The sequence below is a fragment of the Rhineura floridana genome, chromosome 5, assembly GCF_030035675.1.
Source record: "Rhineura floridana isolate rRhiFlo1 chromosome 5, rRhiFlo1.hap2, whole genome shotgun sequence".
Lineage (NCBI taxonomy): Eukaryota > Metazoa > Chordata > Lepidosauria > Squamata > Rhineuridae > Rhineura > Rhineura floridana.
Window position 1 is genome coordinate 150,570,586 of NC_084484.1, and position 25,832 is coordinate 150,596,417.

The 25,832-nt window shown below is 42.7% G+C and overlaps 1 protein-coding gene across 3 annotated transcripts in view; it reads left to right on the plus strand.

Moving 5' to 3' along the window:
- The window catches only part of STARD13 (StAR related lipid transfer domain containing 13), a 213,667-nt gene that overhangs the window by 106,699 nt on the left and 81,136 nt on the right, over window positions 1-25,832 (plus strand). The window lies entirely within an intron of this gene.

Consider the following 25,832-nt stretch of genomic DNA (forward strand, 5'->3'; position numbering starts at 1 on the left):
TGCCAAGCTGCACACAAGCAGCATAATCATACACTGCTGTTTGTAGACTGTACCATATCACTCACACTACAGATGGGGGAAAGCATGTCAAGGAAAAGGTTAACTTAGAACCCTTCTCCCTTTTGTATATGCAGAAAAGTTTTAAGTGAAGGAGCACATTCAAGAAATGGGGTTGTAGTCAGCTAAATCCTACTCAGAGTAGATACATTGAAATTAATGAACCTAATGTCTCTTAACTTCAATGGGTCTACTCAGAGTAGAGACAAGAGAAAAATTCAGTTCACATTTAAAGGCAAAACTACTTAATTCTCACTTTCCAAAACAATATGAGAATCAAAACACAGCCATCCTTTGAAATTTGCACTTCTCCGAATTTTGCAATGCAATTTGCCAACCAAACATTGTTTACAAAAACTGTGCATAAAAATGAATTTATTCATGAAAATATCATGCAAAAATGCATTACAATATTCCTTGCAACGTTGTTTGTAAAAATATGTACATTAGTCAAAATTTCCTACAAAAATATGTGTATTAGGAAAACTTTGCACTAAAATACTGATGAACTTTCATGAGTATTTCATGAGAACTGAATTTAAGACTGGAAAAATGAGAAATTGAGAGAACCGAAATTGACAGATCCACCCATCCCTCACTCTGAGTAGGACTAGCATTGAATGGAAAATGGAAATGGACTGCCTTCAAGTCGATCCCGACTTATGGCGACCCTATGGATAGGGTTTTCATGGTAAGCTGTATTCAGAGGGGCTTTACCATTGCCTTCCTCTGAGGCTGAGAGGCAGTGACTGCCCCAAGGTCACCCAGTGAGCTTCATGGCTGTGTGGGAATTCAAACCCTGGTCTCCCAAGTCGTAGTCCAGCACCTTAACCACTACACCACACTGGCTCTCTAGCGTTGAATACCACCCATGATCTCTTCCCCTCTCCCCAACTCCTCCAATAGTGTAAATGGTTCAGGGGAAACTATACATATGATCCTCCCACAACAATAGCTATAAGTAGAAGTATCATGCAGGGAACTGGGTATTTATTCATTATTTAATAAATGAAGAAAGATGTCAGAGCCTAACTGCTAAGATTCCCACTCAAAATGACTTATTTCAAAGCAGCTTTCTTTAAGCAGAATCTATTTTGGCTACATTTACGCACCTGAAGATTGTAGTGATTATTTCATCTTACTTGGCTATCTTTTTGTGCTTTTCATTATTATGTATATTTTAGAATTTAATACATTTCTAAGCCACCCTATTCCATGGGCATATTTAAGACAAAATTATAAGATATAATTTAAGTGCTTGCAGAACAAAAACAAAACCCAACTGAAAGAGCCATGGGGATATACTACATCAGCCTTCCCCAACGTGTTGCCCTCCAGAAGTGTTGGACTACAACTCTCATCAGCCCCAGTCAGTACAGTCATGCTGGCTGGAGCTGTAGTCCAAAACATCTGAAGGGCACCAGGTTGGGGAAGGTTGCACTACACAATAAGAACAGCAACCTCCTCTGTCTTTCTTATCAGGCAGACAATGGTAAAGCAAAAAGCTTGAATAGGTCTTTTAAAATAATGTAAGTTAGAACTTCATGTAAACTTTTTAGTCATATGTAATCTTCCTTCTAATCACTTCCGGTATGAAATACAGAGCTCTAGCAAAGACATCTCATAAAGTTTGCTTCTACATGTGTTAGGGCTATACATTTTTTGATTGTACTTTTATGATTCACTTTAAATTGTAAATTTAAAAAGAGATGATCCCTTTTGACCCTATGAAATATCAGGTAAAGTTGCCACAGCTCCCTGTGTTTGTTGTATAATAACTAACCTTTTGTAGTTTGTTATAAGCCTACCAATAGTGAAAAATATGCAGTGGATCATATTGTTACACCAACCCCAACCAGTGAAAAGTTCCAGCGTCAGTGTTTACCTGGGTCTGCCTTCTTTTTTTAAAGGAAAGACTCACGGTGCTTTGCAATATTAGAATGCATTTTCTAAAGTAAAAGCTAAACATGGATGGAGATACACAACTTAAGCTCTCTTCAAGCAGAAGATCCCCCAGAAAAGCAGCTCAGCACACCCAAAGGGGTTTTCCCTCTTCCCCTTCAGCCCTCTCTGGCTCTGGGTGTGTCTGCCTTAGGGATGGAATCTGCAGATTCACTGACACTCCCCTACCAGCACAGAGAGGTAGGAGGCAGGAGAGGAGGGCCCCTCAGGCCCAATAATACAGTAGAGGCCTCGGCAACAGCCTCTCCAGCAGGGCTAGACTTCAGAGGAAGAGGAGGCATCACACCAGGGGGAAAGCTACAGGCTGCAGGCTGCAATGGGAGAATATCCGCTTAATCTCCCCCCCCCCATGTTTGGAATTAAGCAGATATTTGCCCATCCCAGCCTGCAGCCTGTTGCTTTCCCCACGGTGTGACACCTCATCTTCCTGTTCTTCTGCTGCAGCCAGTCCCTGCTCAGGGAGGCTGTTGCCAAGGCCTCTGCTGTATCATTCAGCCTGGGGGTGCTCCTCTCTGGCCTTCCCCTTCTCCTTGTTGGTAGGGGGCTGGTGGAGAATTCCCAGTGGGCGTATCCCAAACCTAGTCTGCTTGTCTTATTCTAACTCCCTTCTAACAATATCCAGTTTGGGTCTAGTCAGGCACCTCAAAGTAATGACAGTGAAGTGCGTGCAGAAGCTGGTTTTCACCCAGATTTCTCCTACCAGGACCCAAGAGGGTGCTGTGCTTAGGTTAATGGAATCTTGAGTATCTGGGATAGCTATCTGGAAGTATCAGTGCCCTCTGGATAACACTAAAGCCCGGTTGGGGTCATGGACAGACAAACCTGAAGTTGGGTCTGATTTATTTCCTACTCTCCAGCATTTCACAGATGAGGATGGGCACCCCTGTGTAATAGCAATGCATATTTTCACACCAAGGATCACTACCTGATCACACTATCAGATCAACCATCACACATTGCTAAAATCTCTTCTCCACCTGCAGCAGGCTGTGCAATAACCTGCCTTGCACCAGGTTCTGAAGCTTCTAATGAACTGGAATTAACCATTTCCTAAGATTGCTTAACAAAGAATATTTAATTTCACAATGGAGCCGATTGTTCCTAACAGGGCTGGTTCTAAAGGGCGGTCAGGTGGGGCACTGGCCCGAGGGCCCCTGGAGCTACAGGAGGCCCTCTGCTCTCCTTCCGTGATTCGCGGAAGCATCCGCGGACTGCCAACCCCCTGCTATCCCCCTGCTTTACCTACCTTTCTGTTGTTTTTTGCGGTGCGCAGATTTGCCATCAATTAAGATGGCGGTTGAGGTTTCCTTAAGGGGCTGAAGCCTCTGCCTCCATCTTTGCTGATAGCACACATGCGTGCTACATGCGCATGTTGCTGCCATCAACAAAGATGGCGGCAGAGGCTTCAGCCCCTTAGGGAAACCTTGGCCGCCATCTTGATTGATGGCAAACCTGCGTGCGCTGCAAAAAACAACAGAAAGGTAGGTGAAGCATGGGGCTGGGGATGGCGGGCGGCACAGAAGCTCCTCCTGTCTTGCGATCTGCAGATGCTTAAGTTCCGTGGATCATGGAGGGGGAGCAGAAGGGCCCAGGGCAGGCTGGTACCCAAGGGCCCTGGCATGCCTGGGGCCGGCCCATGGAATAGCTTCATCTCATTCACACTATACCACTATCCTTGGACCTGCAGTTTGTTAAGGTCATAGGAATTGTAATTTGGTGAGTTCCCAGGATTCTTTGAGGGAAGCCATGTGCTTTAAATGTGATTTAAAGGTATGGTGTGGATGTGACCTCAAATATAACTAACAGTGCTTAGTTTCAAGGGGATGTTGGTGGAAGGTCAGCTATAAACAAGCATTTTATGTTCATTCGCATGCAGTTATATGCATTTGCACTTGATTATGGATGCATCTGCTCCTCCCCAAAAGTGGAAATAAAGGTAACATCATAACAAGTTTTCCTAGGAACAAGTACCAGTGAAAGGGACTATTGGAGCACACAGTGTGTGTTTTCCAGCCAAGAATACCTGTGCTCAGTTCCTAGACTGGGGCTTTGGGCACAAGTCAGGAATGCAGGAGGCTGAAGGTACTTGACTATTGACCAGGCAAGAGCAGAGGTGCAGATGCTTACAAAGCTTGGTCAATATGCCAGTCACAGAGGCCAGTAGAAGCTTTCCACCCAGGGCAAATAGCTTTGGCGGTGAGGAAGGGTTTTTTATTGGAATCAGGGCATGGAGGAAAGGGGTAGGGAACTCTGCATTCCCAATCCTGGTTGTTGGTGGGGCACACCTGCATGCTTTCTATTTAAACACTGGACACCTTAATTGCAATCACTTAATGTCATTTCTAGTTTGGCCCTGAAGTGGTCGGCCCCTTCATCTAGCCTGATATGGTTTACTCTGAATGGTGACACCTGTCAAATGTCCTTAAGCAGAGAAATTTTCCCAGCTCTGTGACTTGAGAGCTTTTCACTAAAGATGCCAGAGATTGAAGCTGGGGCCTTCTACATGCATTTGCTCTCCTCCAGAGTTGTGGCCTGCGCCCTTCCCTGAGTGATGCTCAAAGATGTATACATATGATAATGTATGGTCCAGATGGGTGACAAATACAGTAGATTATTTATTTAGCTGACTGTGGATCCCTGAATATATGCAGTTCTATCAGCAAATTGCATGAATTATTCATTTTGACAAACAGATGTTTTAATGAGTAGGGTGTCTTGGGAATCACACCTCTTTATATGAAATATTATAACTAGCCCTTGTGGGAAAAGGAAAAGGGCATGAGCTTGGAGGCCAAAGAAACTTTCCAATGCTGGAAGCAATTTTTTCATGCCTGGTGTAGAGAACACTTGTTTGGAACATAGTCTTCTATAGCCTTCATCCCATTTGCTTCTTGGAACAAGAATAGTGAAGCCAGGCCACTACCTTTTTATATGATTTAAAAATTTCTATAAAAGACTGGTTGGCAGCCCCACCAACCTTTTAGTGGATTCAGCCAACAGGTGTTCATTGTGCTTCTTTAAGCTTGCTGGCCACATTGTTCTGCAGAACCTTAGGTTTTGTCGGTTCATAATTGATATGGATAAGATCAGTGAGTCTGTCTCTATAAAATTCTGAGCAAGCCTCCTCCTCACAATAGCTGTAATCTATGAGCCACTTATACTAGAGTAATTTCATTGGAATATTTGATATTGCTCATCCTTCAAAGATCACAGCCTTATGATTGCAATTTTACTTATTCCTTGCGCATATTACTTGCACATAAGTTTTTTTGTGTGACGATTTCAGCTGCCCTCATAGCAAAATTCTAAGCACATTCACTTAGAAGCAATTCCTGCTATGTTCAGTGGGTGTACTTACTATTAAGTGTGTTTAGGACTGCAGCCTCTCTGCTTAAGCCCATGTATTCACAAGCTGCTTCTTTGTGTATCAGACAGAGTGGAATAGGGAGATCACCGGGGCGATAGACCGGGTGGCTCCGAAACGTCCTCTCCCCCTGAATAGAACTCAAACCGCACCTTGGTATACACCACGTCTGCGGGGTCTGAGGCAGGAGGTGAGACGACTAGAACGCCGGTGGCGGAAATCTCGCTCCGAAGACGATCGGACACTGGTTAGAGCAGCAATAGTGGCCTACCAAGTGGCAACAAAGACAGCAAAGAGAGGTTTCTTTGCTGCCTCTATTGCATCCGCAGAATGTTGTCCCAGGAGGTTGTTCCAAGTGGTCCGTAGCCTGGTCGGTCCAGTTGCGCAGGAACCCATGGAGCACTCTAAAGCCTCCTGTGATGCATTTGCAAAACATTTTGCTGATAAAATCAATTGCCTGAAGAGCTCGATTCCGTACGCCGTGGATACAGGAAGCAGGCCAGAGACGGCCAGTTGCTATCCGGTCTGGTGGGATCGGTTTCAGCCTCTTCCCTCTGAGGAAGTGGACAAGGTGCTCTCTACTGTGAGACCGACCACTTGTTTGTTTGACCCTTGCCCCACGTGGCTCATTGTGGGCTGCAAAGAGAGACTGAGTGAAGGGATCAAGGCGGTGGTAAATGCTTCCTTGGAAGAGGTTGCATTGCCATCTGCCCTCAAGGAGGTGGTAATAAAGCCCATTTTGAAAAAGCCCTCCTTGGATCCCCAAGATCTGAACAACTTTTGCCCAGTCTCTAATCTACCATTCTTGGGCAAGGTGATCGAACGCGTGGTGGCCAAACAGCTACAGACACACTTGGAGGAAGCAGATTATTTAGATCTATTCCAATCGGGCTTCAGGACTGGTCATGGAACTGAAACAGCCTTGGTCGCTCTGGTGGATGATTTGAGGAGGGCGTTGGATAGGGGAGAACACTCATTCCTCGTCCTCCTGGATCTCTTAGCGGCTTTTGATACCGTTGACCATGGTATCCTCTTGGATCGCCTGGAGGGAATGGGAATTGGAGGCACTGTTCTACGGTGGTTCCATTCCTATCTCTCTGACAGGCACCAACGGGTAGCATTGGGAGAGGAGGTTTCAGACCCTTGGCCTCTTAATTGTGGTGTGCCACAGGGTTCTATCCTCTCTCCCACGCTATTTAACATCTATGTAAAGCTGCTGGGGGCCATCATCAGGAGATTTGGGTTGCAGTGCCACCAATATGCGGATGACACTCAGCTCTATCTCTCATTTAAGTCCTCACCGGAGTTGGCTGTGGATACTATTTCCAAGTGCCTGGAGTCCGTAAGTGAATGGATGGGAAGAAACAGGCTGAAACTGAACCCCGACAAGACCGAGGTACTGCTTGTGGGAGACAAGAGAAGATTAGGAGACATTGACCTGGTGTTGAATGGGGTAAGATTGCCCCTAAAGGACCAGGTTCGCAGCCTCGGGGTCATTCTTGACTCCCAGCTGTCCATGGAGGCTCAGGTTTTGGCAGTGAGCCGGGCAGCTTGGTATCAATTACATCTGATACAGAGGCTACGACCCTACCTTCCGGTCCATCTGCTCCCGCGGGTGGTGCATGCCCTGGTCTCCTCTCGCTTAGACTAGTGTAATGCGCTCTATGCTGGGCTACCCTTGAAGACGGTTCGGAAATTACAACTGGTACAGAATGCGGCGGCACGGTTGATCAAGAACGGCCGCCGCCGGGATCATATCACTCCAGTGCTAGAAGATCTACACTGGCTACCAGTTGTCTACCGAGCCCAATTCAAGGTGTTGGTGTTAACCTTTAAAGCCCTATACGGTTTCGGTCCAGTTTATCTAAAGGAGCGCCTCCAGCATCACCAAATATGCCGCCTGACGAGATCAGCCTCACAAGACCTTCTCTCGGTCCCACCAGTGAAAACAGCTAGGCTGGTGCGGACCAGAGAGAGGGCATTCTCAATTGTGGCCCCCACCCTCTGGAACTCTCTCCCATATGACTTTCGCCATGCCCCCTCCCTGGTAGGTTTTCGCCAAGGATTAAAAACGTGGCTGTTTCAGCGGGCATACAGGATTCCTAGGTAATTTTAGTTTTATAACGTACAGATGTGGGTGGGCTGATTAACTGAAGACTGATGTTATAATTGTATTTATATGTTGTATCTTATTTTAATCTATGTACGCTGCCTAGAGTGGCCGTTCATTCGGCCAGATAGGCGGCCTAAAAATAAAATTTTATTATTATTATTATTATTATTATTATTATCAGATTTCAAGTTATTTCTCAAATTCACAGTACAAGAAAACTTGACTGTTTCATTGTGTAACCATTTCCAGTTGTTGATCTTGATTAGCGATGTACAAACATGCCTCAGTCCATTCAGATATTAATTCACACTTTCACCTGGTATTTTCTGTTCCACTGCAGTTGGTTACATGATGGCTAGGTTCTGCGTCCACTGTTGGAGGCAGTATGTCTCTGAATTCCACTTGCTAGGAACAAGCTCAGGTCTTGCTATGGGGCTTTCTATAGGCATCTGATTGGCCACTGTGAGAACAGCCCCCTGCTGTCTGACTGGCTGTCAGTTGTCTGCTCCTGTTGTAGCATTCCAGCGTGGCTTTCCAGGGCAGATGCCATGATAGCACCATGCTGGTGATGCCAAGGTTGATTACAGACCAAGGTTGACTCTCCCATTTCAGATGAGAAAGACTGCAGATTTTAGGACTGATACGCCCTTCCTCTTGCTTCGAATTCCAATATCCATTTGTCTTTGTTCTTCTCAGTCCCACCTTCATTTTGTTTCTTAAACAATGTTGTTTACAATTCATGTGATCCAGAGCTGGTTAGGGTAGCAAAATGATTTGCTTTGATCTACCAACACGAAAGCTGTATTCGCAAGATCAAAGTCAACTACTTAGCTACACCACTCAAGTTCTCTGAAGCCCAAAACAGCTAAATATATCATAATAAAGTCTTTTAACATGTACAGAGTCCCTTACTCCTTCACCACATCTGAGATTCAGGTTAAAGAAACAACATCCATGTAGGCTTGAATTCTGGCCACTCTCTTTGTGCATTCCAAACAATGTCAAAATCATTCTTAGGAATTTGAAACATTTATACACTATTGTAGTGATTAACAAATCCTTCAGGAGTTCCTGTCATGAGACACCAGCTGTGCACCTTGAACCTTCCCCTGCTCACCTGGGTAGCAATAGCCCCCTAGCAAACAGCCAAGGAGTAACAACCTGCCCTTCCCCTCTCCCAATACCATCTGGGCGAGAGAGGAACAGGAAATGTTTAAAGCAATCTGGAATATCTTTCCTGGCTTTCCAGGGCAGGTACCAAGATAGCACCATGCTGGTGATGCCAAGGTAGAGAAATTTATAATAAGTAGAGAATGTTAAGTTATAATATATGGAATAAAAAGCAAAACAAAAAGGTAAGAACACAGGCAGGAAGAGTGGATTGTGTGGGAAAGTAGCCACTAGAGACCACAAGACCTAGAATCCCTAGACCTATATATTTTCCTGGAAATTAAGTGTAATAGTGTTTTTAAGATCATTTAACTGAATTACAAGAACTTCTGTTGGAACAAAACCCACATTTGTTCTGTTATATGCCTTGGAATTGTGTGTCCCTTATGAGAAATGTTTGGTATTTGGCATTTTGTTTTTGTGGATGGCATCAGGGGAAAAGATCCTCTAAAAAACTATTGAGGGGATGGCAAGTAGGGACAAAGACACCATTATGGAGACTGTGGTTTTGGCAAATTGTTTATCATGCCAATTTAGAGATCATAGACTGAAATCATGCTGCACATAATTTGGATGAAAACAAGTCAACAACTGCTTTTCCTAGCAAGAAAGTTTTGTGCAACATTATTTATTTCTAAAACTATTTTTATTCCACCATATCATTTTTTAAAAATTCAAAGTGGTTTACAACAGCCTATATACAGTGTGGTGTAGTGGTTAGAGTGTTGGACTACAACCTGGGAGACCAGGGTTCAAATCCCCACACAGCCATGATGCTCACTGGGTGACATTGAGCCAGTCACTGCCTCTCAGCCTCATAGGAAGGCAATGGTAAACCACCTCTGAATACGGCTTACCATGAAAACCCTTTTCATAGGGTCGCCATAAGTCGGAATCAGCTTGAAGGCAGTCCATTTCCATTTCATATACAGCCCACACACACACACACATGATAAGAACCATGCAAACATTTAAAATCAGAGATCATCAACTATTGCAGAAAGATATTTTAATTGCCCACATAAACCTGTCAGCATAGAAATGTTTTCAGCAGATGTTTAAAGGTTAAAACGGAACATTCCTGCCTTTACCCTTTACTTCCATGCAAGGCAAATCCTTCTGGATTTTATTTAGACAAACATAGTGTCAGACACCATCCTGGCCTTTAAAACATGCTTCATTTCTACATCCTCCTGAAAAGTCACTCATGGGGTCTAATAAATAGTAGATGACTGGGTAGCATCATAACTTTCAACAGGGGCCCTGGGGATGTGTGGATGCAATGGTGTCCTTTCAGCAGTGACACCAGGGTGCTCATAGGGGTTACCACCTCTTTGATCCAGCCTATCCTAGGGACGGGTGAGAATTTTGATTCAGTTCACATTGCAAGCCAAATTTGTCAAATTCCCGCTTTCCAAAACCATATGAGAACCAAAACACAGCCATTCTTGGAAATGCACACTTGTTTGAATTTTGCAATGCAGTTTGCCAACAAAACAATGTTTTCAAAAATACATGTTATGAAAGGGTGCATAAAAATGAATATATGAGTGAAAATAACACTCAAAAATGAATCATGATGAGAAATTGCTTGCAAAAATGTGTTCCTTAGTCAAAACTGCCTACAAAAATAGGTTTATTAGGAGAAATTTGCACTAAAATGCTGGAGAATGTTTGTGGTTTTTTAAAAACATAATTCACAAATTGCTGCAGAAATATGGAGAACTGAATTTAAGATTGGAAAAATGAGAAACTGAGAGAACAGAAACTGACAGATCCACCCATCCCTAAATCTTGAGTAGGGCTAGCGTTGAATACCACTCATGATCTCTTCCCCTCTCCCCGACTCCTCCAGCAGTGTAAGTGGTTCAGGGAAAACTACACATACGATCCTCCCACAACAATAGCTATAAGTAGAAGTATAATGCAGGGGAACAGGGTATTTATTCATTATATAATACATGAAGAAAGGTGTCAGAGCCTAACTATTAAGATTCTCACTCAAAATGATCTATTTCAAAGCAGCTTTCTTTGAATAGAATCTATTTTGGCTATATTTGCGCACCTACAAATCATACAGATCTGTCCAACCCTACCCTGTCCCAGCAAGTACAGCACCACTACCACCACCACTAGGACGATGCCACTGCCTCTACCCCTACATGAACCACTGGTGATTACTGCTCTTCAAGCTTCTGTGTTCCTTACTCCCAGCTGCCACTACTGCTTCCACTTGTTCTTTTAGGCTGATCTGTATCGCTCCCTTCTCTGTCCAGTCGTGTGTGTTTAAGTACTCAGATTGTGCAGATAAAGGCCCTTAATGTAATCTACAAGTCTCTCCCCACCCCCAGCATGCCCCACTTGTAGGTGTTATATTGTGTCATGTCATGTTATGGTCTGGTCTGGTGCCAAAATCAGGGGACAAGTTAGGTCATGAGTTGTAGGACCATACATAGTTCAGAGTGAACAATTCTTGCCGATAAAGATTGAGACCAGACTGAGCCTTTTTAAACTTCTGCCCCCAGACTACATCTCTCAGGCTCTGCCCCCTTATGGATAACTTTAGGATTCTAGGGACAAACCTTCTGGCTTGAAGATGGGCACTCCTCCTCCATTCCATAGCCTCTTGACTGATATGCTCCCTGAACCTCTGGACTAGTGAGGTACTGTGGGAGGTCTTTGGTTTCTCACATTCAGTCAGGGGAAAGTGCCTGTGAGCGTCCTGGCTCTGACCCTATAGGCCCTAATGTTATGGGAAGGTGTTCTGGGGGCTGCTATCTGTCTGCTTCAGTGGATCTCCAGCAGGAGGTTCTGAGTCCTGAACCTGCTGGCTGCTTAGCTCAAGATAATGCAGCCTCTAATTGATTGCTGCTGGAATCTGGCATCATGACAGTAGCCTTCTAAAAACAGTAGCTACAGGGCTGTCAAAAAGGTAACAGGGTCAGACCCCCTCTAGACACTCACCCTTAATTCACTATAGGCAACTTTGAGTCATTTGAGCAGGACAGATATTTTAAACAGTCCTGACTGCCTGATGTTTGATATTCTTATGTAAGTGTAATATTGTATTATTAGTCTAGAACTACTCTGCCAAGTATATATTGTTGTTCACAGTGGGGTGCATTTTTCTGTCAGTTGCATACAATGAGGCTTAGCAAATCCTGATTCTGCAGAAAATGTTACCCTCCATCAGGTAAGCAGTGCCAAAGGAAATGCCAATCATCGAACATGCAGCAATTTCCATAAGGGTAAATATAGTGGTTTGTTAAGTATACCTTTATAAAATTAATGGAAGATTCATGGAAGAGGGGAGAAAATAATTTTATCAAACTCAAAGAAAAAGAAATCAGACAGTTATAAATATCCACACCTTGGAAAAGTACACAGCTTCATTCCAGCATGTGATATAAGCAAAAGTATTTAAAAACAAATTTGGTGCCAAACACTAATGCCAGTTGATTTGCTGCCTCGCTTGTTTTAAGATTAAATACCAATTCACAGCTCTGGCCAAGTAGCAAATTCAGCATGCAACAAAGTTGTCATTTGCTCATTCACACAAGTCAGATCCATTTTTAGCCTGTGATAAATCTGACTTCTGTCAGCCTCCTTGATAGTACTAGCTTTCATTTTCATTTCATTTTGGCAACCAGAAAAACAAGGCAGTTTTTGCAGTTCATGTATTTGGAACCATCTCAGACACTTTGAAATCATCTGAATGAGGACTTCTGAAAACTGCAAACTAAGACTGCAATCCTTAGCCTCTGTACCTGGGAGGAAGCCCCAGAGAACTCAGTGGAACTTACTCCTGAATAGACAAAATGTTATGTATCTTGCAGGTGAAGGTACAAATATAGAATGTTGGTTAAAAGTTCAAGGTGCTGGTTTTGATGTATAAAGCCATGTACAGCCTGGGACCAGGATACCCAAAAGATCATCTTACCCCTTGTATACCCAGTCAATCACCGCACTCTACAGGTGAGGGCCTCCTGCAGATAGCATCTCATCAGGAGATCCGTTCTGCACAACATAGGAAGTGGACCTTTAGTGTTGTGGCACCGACTCTCTGAAATTCCCTTCCCTTAAATATTAGACAGGTGCCATCTCTGTTGTCATTTCAGCGCATGCAGAAGACCTGCCTCTTTCATCACACCTGTTAAGTAGAGACCTTTATCCCAGTCTGCATCAGTACTGGAATTGTTTTAAAGATGTTTTAAAGATGTTTTGTTTTTGAAGATGTTTCAATGATGTTATAGTTTTATTATTTGTTGTTTGCTGCCCTTGGCTCCTTTGGAGAGTTAGGGTTGGATACAAATTTAATAAATAAATAAAACCTTTGCTTAGCTTCAGATCTCTCAGAAATCCACAATGAAGTGTGCAACTGTGTGGGTGTGGGTGTGATATAATCAACAAGGTACCTTTTAGATGTGGAGGGGAGAGGTTTCCTTTTGTGTGAATGGAAAGGCAAGTCAGTCCTGGAAGCACAGCATTCCCTTAGATCAGCGTTTCCCAACTAGTAGGCCACCAGATGTTGTTGGACCACAATTCCCATCTTTCCTGACCATTGGCAATGCTGGCTGAGGCTGATGGGAGTTGTGGTCCAACAACATCTGGTGGCCCACTAGTTGGGAAAGGCTGCCTTAGATCAAGAGCAGTCACTGTGGTGTCCTCCAGCTGTTGTTGAACATCAAGGCTAGCATAACCACAGGAAAAGATGAGAGAGTGGTAATCCAGCAACAAATGGAAAGCACCTGTTGACCAGTCTTAGCTATTCTAGCTGCTCCTCCTTCAGTGGTCTCTTGGGAGACAGAGGAAATCAAGCTAAATTATGGCTTTGGGGATGCAATGGGCTCCTTTAAGTATGTATAAGGATGCTCCATTAGATGACCTCCACAGTGTATAATCACCCCTGGGTTACCAATATCCTTGTTCTTTTTAGCTGCTAGTGCTCTTTGTATCTCTCTCCCTCTCTCTCTGTTATATATATATATACATGCACACATTGGAGACATGTTACTTCTCTTATTAAAGACAGTAAGAGAAGTAACATGTCCCCAATGTGTTTCAATGCCTGCCCTGTCAGAACTTGCCAGGATAATACAAAACTCAACATCTGTCTGTAATGAGAAATTACCCTTTCTCTATAGCCTTTGTGCACATTTTTTGTTTTTACTCTGAAATATATCAAATGTCATTTTGCCCCTAATGTTTTCTCTCAATACTTCTATTGGATGTACTAAAGTTTGCAGTTTTAAACTGCCTGATAGAAGAAGCAGAGTCCCGCCATTGCCATTGGTGGTAGGTTTAATTCATTTTAACTGATGTTACACAGCTGTCCATTATAACAATGCACTGAGGAAGATGAATGTACTGTTCTTGGGCGAATGCCAAGCCCTTAATTTAGATACCCTTTATGAGAAATTTCAACGTCTTGTTTTGGAAAATTATTCCAGGAACCCTGCTGAATAGTATGGACAGGATTTTACTCTGAAATATACCAAATGTCATTTTGCCCCTAGTGTTTTCTCTCTGTACTTCTACTGGATGTACCCTGCTGAATAGTATGGACAGGAGTTTTGTAGAAAGAGGTTCCATATACTTACTTGAAGAAAATGTCATACACATTGCTTGTATATCCTCCCATGACCACTTCCTCTACACCTCTTATAATAAATGCAGTATCCTTGCCACAGATCATTTCCTGGTGATCAACAGCCATTTGTAGCTGCTTAATGGCCCAAGGCTGTACCTCAGGCTGTCATGCTCCCGAGTTGCTAATTAATTCTTTGATACACTCTCTGCTACAGACAGAATTCTTTTCATCTTCAGAATGTTCTGCTAGCCATATTCCATTTCATGGCATCATAGCTCTGGACAGATTCATTGGAGTCAGTACACTCCTTTCCCCCATACTATTTCTTGTACTTGGACCCAAGCTGTTTAGGGCTTTAAAGGTAAGCACCAGCACTTTTAATTAGGCCCAGAAGTGGATAGGCAGCCATTGAATCCAAAAAGTCAATTTGTGTTTGCTCTGTCTATTTTGTAGGTCATGGGTGGATACCTCAGGTCTGAGGACCAAATGTGATCTTCCAGGCCTCAGAATTCACCTCAGGCCATTATGCCCTCTCCTCCAACCGCACATCTGTCTCCTCAGGCTTAACCCCTTTCCAGTCCTGTTCCATGTCCCTCTTAAATGCTTTTGAACAAAGAAAATATTCTTGAATTGTGATATTTCTTGCTACCTGGTTGGAGATGGAGAGAAGTGTGTTATAGAAAGTTCTGACTTTTGTTTGCTTGGAATGTAGCTTGGAGTGTATTGTTCAAAGGTAAGAGTCACACCTGTTGCTCTGCCCACTTTTTGCCTTTGGCTCCAGAAATTGCCAATGAGGGTTTTTTGCTGCTGTTGTAGAACTAGCCATGTAAGAACACATTGAATATTCACTAATCGGCAAAAAACCTTGCGGTTTAAGAACATACCTATAGCACACAGCTATTCTATCAAACTTTAAAAAGCAGGGAAATTGGGCAGCTATAGTGAATGCACCAGGGGAGCAGGAGACCTGAACTCCTCTCTGAGATATTGTACTGCCCTACACATTGGTCAAAATGCAAACACCATTTGGGTTGGTCTTTCACAGTCCAATCCACTTCCTGTGTAGCTTGGAAGAATTTGGTAACATGTGCCTCTGAGCATATGGTGAGTGGTGGCAACACTTGCCATCTCCAAAGAAAGAGAATTATATTTTTGTATGTTTGCTGGTGTTCTTACTTTGCTTCTTTCCTGTGTTATTAATGTTTCTACCTGTACAGAGAATCTACACTAGAAAATTTTATTTCCCTCATTATTCATCCCAGAAATCTGTGTCAAATTTGTTTTTATTAATTTCAAAGCCTTTTTATTGGTCAGTGTCATATGATGGTGAAGACAGCCTTTTGTGTTTCATGTTGGAGGTTATGTTCTATTTCTATTTTGGGTGCATTAACAGTGGAATTTGGACCTGCAGTTTGATGAAAAATCAGACTGATTCCAATATGTTGCTACTTCAGCAATGACTCTAGCTGTTGGAAAAAAGAGGATGGATATTTTCAGCCTGCTATTTTTAAACCACTTCATTTAAGGCAAGGTGGGCACAGTCAATTAAAAACATAGAGCACACCTAGAATTTTGCTAGAATATATTTCACCTCCCACTGTTTCATCTTGTGCAAATTGAGACACTTCTGAGGTCCACTGGAGACTATTCTGCAGAAGTCAGTGCCATTATTCCACAATTATGTTTGGAGTTTTTTTAGTATAAATTTTGCAAAGAGTTGCTGTACTTCACATATTCACAGAAATAGAAACAAAAGAAAATGATTTCCTATAGGAAACGTCACTAAAGTTGCAAAGGAAATCAAACATATTCAAAGTGACCATCTGAACTATATCAACTGTCTTAATAATGTTGCTTCCTCCCTGCTAAAACAAGATCAGCATAGCACATGTCTTCATTCGATTATTTGGGCTGATTGCAGGTGTTGCCACCACTCACCATATGCTCAGAGGCACATGTTACCAAATTCTTCCAAGCTACACAGGAAGTGGATTGGACTGTGAAAGACCAACCCAAATGGTGTTTGCATTTTGACCAATTTGTAGAGCAGTACAATATCTCAGAGAGGAGTTCAGGTCTCCTGCTCCCCTGGTGCATTCACTATAGCTGCCCAATTTCCCTGCTTTTTAAAGTTTGATAGAATAGCTGTGGGCTATAGGTATGTTCTTAAACTGTAAGGTTTTTTGCCTATTAGTGATTTCCCTGCTTTTTAATCCGGGAGGTAAGAAATGGGATCCTGTCCAAGTTTGCTGAGAATGGATGGATCATTTGCATGCTTATTGAGTTCAGTGGGATTTACTCCCCTGCAATCATGCTTAGGATAGGTGAAACTGACCACAGAGGATGGGGAGGGGAGGGGGAGGAGGAGGGAGGAGAGGAAATGCAGAGGGGAGGACTGGGAGGGGAGGAGGCAGGATGGAGAGGGGAGGAGAAGGACAGGTTTGATCATTTGCATGTTTATTAAATTCAGTGCGATTTACTCCCTTGCAATCATGCTTAGGATAGGTAAAACTGACCCAGGGAGGGAGGGAGGGAGGGCTGGAGTGGGCAGGGGAGGAGGAAGGGAGAGGAGAGGAGAGGGGAAAAGCAGGTCTGATCATTTGCATACTTATTTTCAATGGGATTTACTCCTATGCAGTCTTGGTTAGGATAGGAAACACTGACCATGGGGGAGGAGGAGGGGGAGTGGGAAGGAGTGTATTGGAGGGGGGCAAAGGAAGGTGGAGGGGAGGACAGGTTTGATCATTTGCATGCTTATAGAGTTCAATGGTATTTACTTCTGTGCAATCATGTTTAAGATAGGTAAAACTGACCATGGGGAGGAGGAAGGGGAGGAAGGGGAAGGGGAAAGAGGGGATTGGAAAGGGATGGGGAGTGAGGGGCAAAGGAAGGGGGAGGGGAGGGTCAAGAGGAGGGGATAGGAGGAAAGAGAAGGGAGGGTGGGTTTGATCATTTGCATATTTTTTGAGTTCAGTGGGATTTATTTCTATGCAATCATGTTTGAAAATGAAAATGGACTGCCTTCAAGTCAATCCCCACCTATTGCGACCCTTTGAATAGGGTTTTCATGGTAAACGGTATTCAGAGGTGATTTCATCATTGCCTTCCTCTGAGGCTAAGAGGCAGTGACTGGCCCAAGGTCACCCAGTCAGCTTCATGGCTGTGTGGGGATTCAAACCCTGGTCTCCCAGGTTGTAGTCCAACACTGACCCAGGGAAGGGCCAGGGAGGGGGAGGGGAGGAGATTGGGTGGGTGGGCACTGGGCAGAAGGGAAGCCCCTTTCCTTTCCAAAAGGAAAACATTGTAAACAGAATCATTCTTTTTCAGGTTTCCCCCCACCTTTTTATTCTACAGCAGACACATGTAGCCTCCCACCCAAATTTAAACCAAAGCTTTTCCTGGCCACATCCACACCAGGCCTTTATTTCACTTTGGACAGTCATGGCTTCTCTCAAAGAATCCTGGGAAGTGTAGTTAGTGAAGGGTGCTGAGAGTTGCTAGGAGACGCCCTGTTCCCCTCACAGACCTTCAATCAGAGTGGCTGACTGTTAAACCATTCTCTCAGAGGAATAGGAGTCTCTTAGCACCCTTCACAAACTACACTTCCCAGGATTCTTTGAGGGAAGCCATGACTGTCTCACATGAAATCAAAGTCTGGTGTGGGTGTGGCCCTCTGATTAGGCAAGCCCAGCAGCTGTGAGGCTTTTAGAACTCTGACAGTTGGTTCTTACTGAGCATGCTCCGCGCTATCATTGGGTCGCAGCCAAAATTTATTAAATTAATTAAAAATCAGCCAGGCATTTTTTAAACTTTTAAACTGCAGCAGATGAAGGTCAGAGTATGGGGCAACGTCAGTATTAGGATTACAGGTACTCTGTGAACAGGGCTGATTTTTAATGAATTTCAACAGATTATGAGAACAGAGAAAAAAGTCCAAAAGGGCTCTGAGGTTTTTCTCTCTCTTTTTACACTTTGAACTGTCTATTCTCTCTGACTGTTTTGTGTATCACCATGAAAATTGACAGGGTTGTTAAGCAAGCGTTTCTGAGTTCAGGACTATAAGTTATGTAAGGTTTTGTTTTGAAATGAGCTTATGGGAAGCATCAGAATGGCATGGGGGTATTTTCAATTTAACATTGCGGAATGTGAAAAATCCCCGCTGGCTATAGTATACAGCCACTCTCGTGGCTGTATAATGTAATTCTTCAGCACACAATATAGATGGAAGAATTATTTCATATCTACTTAAACTGACTCTGGTGATTTATTTTGCTGATTTAATGGCCACAAGGGGTGGGAATGATTTAATAATGTATAATGCTGAGCCTCTGTACAAAGTCAGCACTGTGTCATCAAGATCCCTCGTTTCCAATAAACTTGATCACATAATTTAGGAAATATTCTGAGCTCCTATGGGATTGAAAAATTGTGGTCTGAAATAGGAAATGTGAAGACAAAGAAAGCCAAAATTAATAGCAATGTATCGCTAAGTACATTTCTTTGATCTGAAGAGCAACATCTTGCATACATTTTGGTACCCAAAGTTCATCCAATACAATAGGAAAGTGTCTTCAACTATTAGGTACTGTGCAAACCTTAAAAAACCAACAATGTTGCCTTTCCGTAGGCCAAGAGAGGCTGGTCCATTAGGGGAAATGGGACACTGCTCCATGTACTTAGACTGCCCTTAGCCTGTTCCCACCTGCCTGTCTTCTTCCTTCCAAATAGTCGGGTTGACTCTGCCTGTCATTGACTCTGGCTTCACCTACTGTTGGCCTCCCTGTCTTCTGCCCTACCAGTCCCACTGGATACCAGCCACCACTGCTATAGCTTACCTTATGAAGATTGCTGGAACTAGGATTTTCTGGAACAGCTGTTGTAACTAACGTCTACATAAAACAAATGTAGGAAAAGGACCCTTTAACTATCTTGCTGCTTTTGCAAATACAGTATTTTATTGCATTTTATTTTTTAAAACATTACTGTTTAATAGAACCCCAGACAGGAATATGTATATTTGCTTTTAATGATGAAGCTCGTAAATTTGTAGTCTCAGAACCGTGGTCTTAGCCAGGAAATCTGCATAATCAGGATGTATCCAAGGGAACCAATTTAAGCTTAAGGATGCTCTTAGGAGAAATGGTTGCGGCTTGATTAGAATGGTAGCTCTTCTCAGTTGGGAAGCCTTCATTTGATTTACTGTTGCTTGAAGTGTTTGAGTCTCAGTCCCATTCAGATTTTTCTCTTTATTATTGCATTAACAATTTTTGCATTATCGGTCTAGAGTTTATTCAGATATTGGGTTAGCATACAGTATATGCTTGAAAGAGTATTGAGGTAGAAGGGGTACAGAGTGGATTGTATACCACAGCCTTCTTCAACCTGGTGCCCTCCAGAAGTGCACTCCACCTCCCATCAACCCCAGGCAATAGGGCCAATGGTTCGAGATTATGGGCTTGGAGTCCAGCAGCATTTGGAAGGCACCAGATTGGTGAGGGCTGGCATGTATTTTTTTTCATTATGTTTATATTCTAAGGACCAGAAGGTAAAAGGGAATTACTACACTTTTCCTCTTTCCCCATGCACACACGCTCACTTGTTTTTCCATTCATAAATCACCTCTATTGAGACAAAGGATTGTGTGAATAACTTCCAAATTCCTCTATAAATGACTAGTGCATAGTCATCCAGTGACAGCTATAATGGAGGACTGGGCTACCCATGAGTCACAAATAAAGAAGCGTTCCCTCTTGCTTTTATGAAACCAAATTGCTACATTTATTGGACTCATACTGGTACCATTACAGTCTGCAAAGGGTCCAAGAACAAATAAAAATGTTGATTTGAAAGTTTAATTTCTTTTAATCATTGTTTTACTAATTGCATAGCAGGATGTGAAATCATCTTAATGCTTTTTGTATTTGAAAATCTCATTACCAGGCTTCAATAGAGTGTACACGATACAACATGCATATTCATTTAAATTTAAACTTTGAGATGTTTATGTGTGATTTTTTTTAAAATAGTGATACAAATTATCTTCTTAGAAATAATTGTTCTTATACTTACGCATTGTTTCTGGGACACTCAGGGAAAAGTTCCAATGAAATGGAATCTCATCCCTTACTTACCCTATCTCTCCACTGTATCTGCATTGGAGCAAGCAAACATTTATTTATAAGCAAAAACATAACCCTATAGCAAGGTAAATGGTGCAGAGACATTTGGCTCAATCACATTTCCTTGTTAAAAGCTTTTCCTGCCTCCTTTTGCAAGAGCAGTATTGCACTGGTGCAAAGGAGGCAAGGCTGACTCCATGCATCTTAAGTGTGTGGTATACCAATAGAGCTCTCTCTCCACTCCTTGCATGAAAATTTGCTTACACAGCAGAGTGGAAGCACTCGAGGATCTTTTACCCAGTGTAGATTCTTCATCAGTCCAGGGAAAAGGCTTACTAACACAATTTATTGATCCACTGATTCCTAGCTGTGTACCTTAAAATAGGCCCATGCTCACGCACCCCCCTATGTGTTCACCTACTAGCATAGTCACGTGGGTTGCACTGGTTGGGAGGAGTTATGAGAGTACCTTGGTAGTAAGAACTTTAGTCTGGATGAAGTTTGACAAGCATTTTTACCTCCCCTAGCAACTCATCATCATCATCATTTATTACTTATATCTAAATTGCCTTTCTCTATACTGAGTGTCATACAAAAGTTATAAGAGACATGACTTTACCTGCATGCCTACAGTCTAACAGTTTTAACTATGCAGCAAGTGTTCATCTGGGAGAGTATCCAGCTCTACTTGTGAGCTGTACACGAGTTAAACAGTTTGGAGATTTCTCTTCCCATATCAGAAGAGTGCTTTGCAGGTGCATTTATGTGACAAAAATTGGAACTTGAAATATAATCCATTCTGGATGCAGCTGTTAGAATTGGTAAAGTTCATTTGTTGTGTAAGCCTGGATTGAATGAGAGATGTAGCACATTTTATATTTACCAAATATATAATGAAAACATTGGCCCATGGTGGAGCCATTATCCTTTTACCACTTAGGTGTGTGGCAGTTAAGAGCAAGATGTTTGTTAAGACTATCATATAGGCTGCTTTCAAATGCCATGATAAACTGAGAACAAGCGGCAGCAAGCTCCTCACAAGCTCCTCCCTCACCTCTCAGTGCCTATTGTTTCATATGAATTTGACAAACTGTGGTTTATTTTAACTAGGGTTGCCAGGTGAGAAGCATCCCAAACCCTGAGATTTCAGGGGCAGGCCCTAGTGATGTCATGAGGTGGGTCCTAGTAATGTCATAGGGGCATGCCCTAGTGATGTCATTAAGCATGATACATTAAGCATCAGCCACAGTTGCTTGGAACATACTACTTAAACAAAAAAGAATCTCTGGTTGGAAATTAAGATAGCAATCTTAGATAAATGAGGGTGTTTCCAGATCCAGCTGAAGTGACAGGATCCATCCTTCTCACCTCCTTAGAGAGCCTGGGTAAGGAACACTTAATCTAGCCTACTTGTTTCTGGCAAGAAGGGTTTAAGTTTATGGCTAGGCTAGTCACCAGAAGGCTGTTGTATGAAGAAAGCCTAGTGTTGTGGAGATGTTAGATGGGAGCACTCAGGAGTAAAGATGGATGTCCCTGAAGGCTGCAATTCTAAACACATTTGCTAAGAGACTAAGCCCCATAGACCTCAACAGGACTTACTTCTGAGTAGATATTGTTAGGATTGTGCTGTTGGTAAGGCTTGACTAGGGGTCCTCTGCAGTGATATCCATATCAAAACAAGGTTGGCAACCCCCTGCCTGGAATGCTCTGCCTGCCTTTTAATGTGGCTGCTCCAAACGTCTTTACAGACTTGACCCTCCACTGCAAAGAGAGGTTTGAGAAGTGAGAAGAGTTAAGAAGATTCTCTACTCTTTCCTGCCTCCTCTGTGGGCTGCTATCACTTTGACAGACAACCCAATTCCAGTGAGTAATTGTTGACAGAGAGAAAACACACATGGTTGGGTCTGCCTTCACAGGCAGTAAACTGGGAACAACAGCAATTGAAGCCACACTTCCCAGTATGTGAATTCTCTTTTACCACTATTGGGCAACATACCAACCATCATGCAAATAACAAGGTGCATCGTCAGTGGGTTTAATGGGGTTGAGCTGAGATGGAACTACTATTATTGCTTCTATGGATAAGGTATGGTAAGGGAGTAAGTTCAGAGGTAAATGAAGTGCAAATAGAAAAAGAAAAACAAGACAGTGATGATTTCCTAAATGCAATACCATACCAACCACAACAAGATTCCTATGAGTAAGACAGAAAACTCAGCATCCCACAACCAGTCAGGGTTCCTAGTCAAAACTAAAAAAATCCTTGCAGCCAGTCAACCAACGTCACAGAAATCCCCATGCACCACAACCTGACCTGGGGGCTGCAGTTAATGCAGAATGCTGCAGTGCAATTGCAGACATGAGTGCGACTCTATCAGCACATAATACCTCTACTGTGAAATCTGCACTAGTTGCTGATTTGCTACCAGCCCAGGTTCAAGGTGTGCCTTCCATGTTAATGGTTCCACATAGTACTTGTTCTGGCCTTGTAGGAAATCAGTCTTTTAGTATGGCAGTACATACGCTTTAGAACTCCCTGCCTATTTACATTAGGCAGGCATTTCATTGTACTCATTTTGGCACCTGCTAAAAACATTTTTGTTTAGGCAAGCCTACCCAGGCAGGGAGAAGCTATTATGTTTTTTATCTGTTTTTAACTCATTGTTGGTTTTATTATTTTGAATGATTTTGAATACCTGTCTTTAACTGGTTTTGCCAATAATTTTATTGTTTTAATTCCCTCTATAAATCACTTTGAGGTTTTTTTACAACAAAGCAATAAATAAAACACATAAATAGCATTCGGAGTCACTGTGGCCCTTGGGTCTCTTTCCTCTTTTCGGCACAAAGATAACAAATCAGGCCATTTGATACCATCTAGCTCAGCACTGATTACATGGGCTAGCATTGGCTCTCTGGGATTCCAGGCAATAGTCTCTTCCAGAGATTGAATTTTGGACCTTTGCATGCAAAGTATGTGCCCTACCACTGTTTTAAAAAAGTATCTTTTAAAATTGTGCTTTTCAATTCACTAATGAATGCAGAGCATACTAGGGCAGATCCACACCATGCATTTAAAGCACATTCAACATACATTTGAAGCACATGAATCCCAGCACAGAATCCTGGGAACTGTAGTTTGTTAAGGGTGGGTGGGAACTATAACTGTGAGGGGGAAACTACACTTCCCAGGATTCTTTAGGGGAAGTCATGCACTTTAAATGTGAATTGGATGTGCTTTAAATGTATTAAAAGTATCTGCATTACTTCAGAAAATTTGCCTGAATATAAATCATTTTAATTAAATTTTAAAATGGAAATAAGCTACAAAGTTTACTGGGTGACCATGGGCTACGCACCATCTCTTAGCCTAATCTTCCCAACAGGATGAAAACAACAGAGGGGGACCATAACCACCCCAAGGAAAAAGGGCACACTTAAAATGTAGAGGAAATCATAATTTGTAAATAATAATTTACAATCATACTGTGAAATCAGATACATATGAAGACATAATATGAAGAAATATTTATATAAGTATGAATGGCAAAGATGTTTATTATTTACACAACCTGTAATGTTATTTATAGTGCAATCCTATGCATGCTTACTCAGAAGCAAGTCCCAATGTATTCAATGGGACATACTCAGACAGGGAAACATGCACAGGACTGCAATTCAGTGATAAGGAACTTCACTCACCCAATCCAAAATACAGATTAATTCCACTTTAAGCTGTTTTGCAACTGTTTATACTCGTTTTTATGGCTATTGGATTTTAAATGGCTTCATTTCTTCTTGTGAGCTGCCTTGGTTTCCAATCCTACCTCACAGGGTTGTTGGAAATACTCCATATACACACACACTGGAGATGTAAAAATACATACACCCCATATAATAGTTTATTGTCAAAACCAGTTGGCCATTGCAGAACATTTTTTAAAGTATTAGTTTCCTGCCAAATAAAAGCAGTGACACCTAAGTAAGCCCTGCCTAACTGCTTTAAAAAAAAAAGGATCAGAGGGGGAGAGAAAGGTTTACAACACAATCCTTTTCTATGTTCATGCAAAAGTCCCATTGATTTTCAGCACAATCCTAACCATGTCTACTCAAAAGTAAGTCCTACTGAATTCAGTGGGGTTAACTCCCATGTAGGTGGAATTAGCATTGCAGCTTTACTCCCAGAAAACCTTCATATTGGGAAGGTTTTCAAAACAGGTTATGAATAACACAGTTAAACTGCCCTCTTCGACAGTCCAGTAAAATTTAATCTTGTTTGACTCCTTAATTTAAAAAAGTGTAACTCTGCAGCATGTATACTTTTTTAAACTTCTGTTCAAAAATTATTTGAAAGATAAAATGTATATGCCATTTTTGCAAGTAATTAAAAAACTGCATGTACACTTTTATTATAACTAAAATTGTTTACTGTGTATGCCCACCAAGATCCTGCTGTGATCTTCTGTTGTAGTGTAATTGCAGTCGAGGGGCGAAATAAAACACAGACACATCAGCTTGGGTTGAACAAGGGCCACTTTATTAAAATTATAGCAAACAACCCCATTTTAAAGTGGCCTGCAGAGGGGAAACCTAGGTGCAGGAACTGTCTATAAGCAAGCAGCTTGCCATACAGCTCTCGTGCGACCAGCCCCTGCTGGGGCAAGGGCAAGCCCATTTGCTTACCCCGGCCACACCCTGTAGGTGAGATGGGGGGCCTTCCCACATCACCCTCCCGGGGCCATACAACCCTCGGGTGGATGAGGTAAGTTGGCCCCAGAAGCAGCCCATATCCTGCCCTCGAGCCGTAAAGCCCTGACAGACAGGCCTCCGGAACCGCCAATCACCTCCAAAGGTGCCTAAGGGGGCCACCTAGCTGTCCTTACCTATTTCCCTTCCCACACCTTCCTGCACCAGTGCCATAATAAACTGCCCTTTCGGGCTTTAACATTTTGAATATGTCAAATTAGCCAAAACCACCTATTAGTCACAATGCCCCCTAACCCGATTCCCTCCCACTCTCATAGTGTGGAGCAGGCAAAAAACCTGCCTGCCAACCAGGGTGGGCGGGATAAAAATTCCTACTCAGTCCCGAAGCGACCCATAGACACACCATAAAAGAGGGAGGGCGAGGTGGGCGTCGCACTGGCAAAGAGGGAATAAGAGGGGAGGCTTGGACTTAAATAAGGCAAGAGGCTCCGCCCCTCCATGCTGCATGTCGCCCTCGCCTAATGGCTGCGACGTGAGACGTTGCCCCATCTAAAGGTGGAGGTGGCAGCTTCGCCCTCATCTGCAATTATGCCCCACATGTCCAGGCTGCGTGGGCGAGCAGGGCGTTATTTCTATGTGTGTTTACTTAGAAGCAAGTCCCAATCCTGTACAGAGAAAGTACTCTTTATGCTGCTGAAAGCTATATATTTACTGAATTCCTGATGTGAAACAAGCAGGAAAAGGAAACTG